We start from the raw sequence: 718 nt of genomic DNA, 5'->3' as shown, positions 1-718 counted from the left end.
GTCTCTCTCTCTACCCTCGTTCGCTCTCATTGTCTGTCTGTCTGTCTGTCTGTCTGTCTGTCTGTCTGTCTGTCTCTGTCTCTCTCGCTCTCACTGTATTCATAATCATTTTTCACACAAAAAAAGTAAACAGAAGAACCTCCATCGACACAGCCCTTCCGAACGCAGTCACATTTGCCGAAGATTTTCATAAATACTCCATGATTCAAGAGGAACTGTGCAAGAGACTACTCTCGCGTACCTTGAGCTGCTAAGTCCTGCGATTTACTGTACCCACGTGTTCTCCTTGGGTACAGTAAATAACAGGGCTCGTGTTCGATTTTCTTGAAGCGAATTTAGATGCATTAAAGGGATGTCCTCTTTCGAAGTTGTTCTTATGACGAGTTTAAAGGTTTTTAAGGGATGTCCTCTTTCGAAGTTGTTCTTGTGACGATTTTTAAAGGGTTTTAAGGCATGTCAATTTCGAAGTTGTTCTTGTGACGAGTTTTAAGGAATTCAAGGGATGTCATATTTCGAAGTAATTCTTATGACGATTTTTAAGGAATTTAAGGGATTTTTTTTAAGGAATGCCATATTCTAAGGTGCGTTTGAGGGAATAAGACAAAGGGATACATTCGAATTCAGACGAAGGGCAAAAAAAGAAGAGAAAGGAAGTGAGGACAGTGTCAACTCATAGATTAGTTTATAGGCCGAGTCAAGAGTTTGGACGAGGTCAGGT

This window comes from Penaeus japonicus, unplaced genomic scaffold (genome assembly GCF_977035675.1).
Source record: "Penaeus japonicus unplaced genomic scaffold, GWHDUDI00000001_assembly GWHDUDI00000005, whole genome shotgun sequence".
Classification (NCBI taxonomy): domain Eukaryota; kingdom Metazoa; phylum Arthropoda; class Malacostraca; order Decapoda; family Penaeidae; genus Penaeus; species Penaeus japonicus.
The sequence above is the reverse complement of the archived record's forward strand: the minus strand, read 5'-3'. Positions refer to the sequence as shown.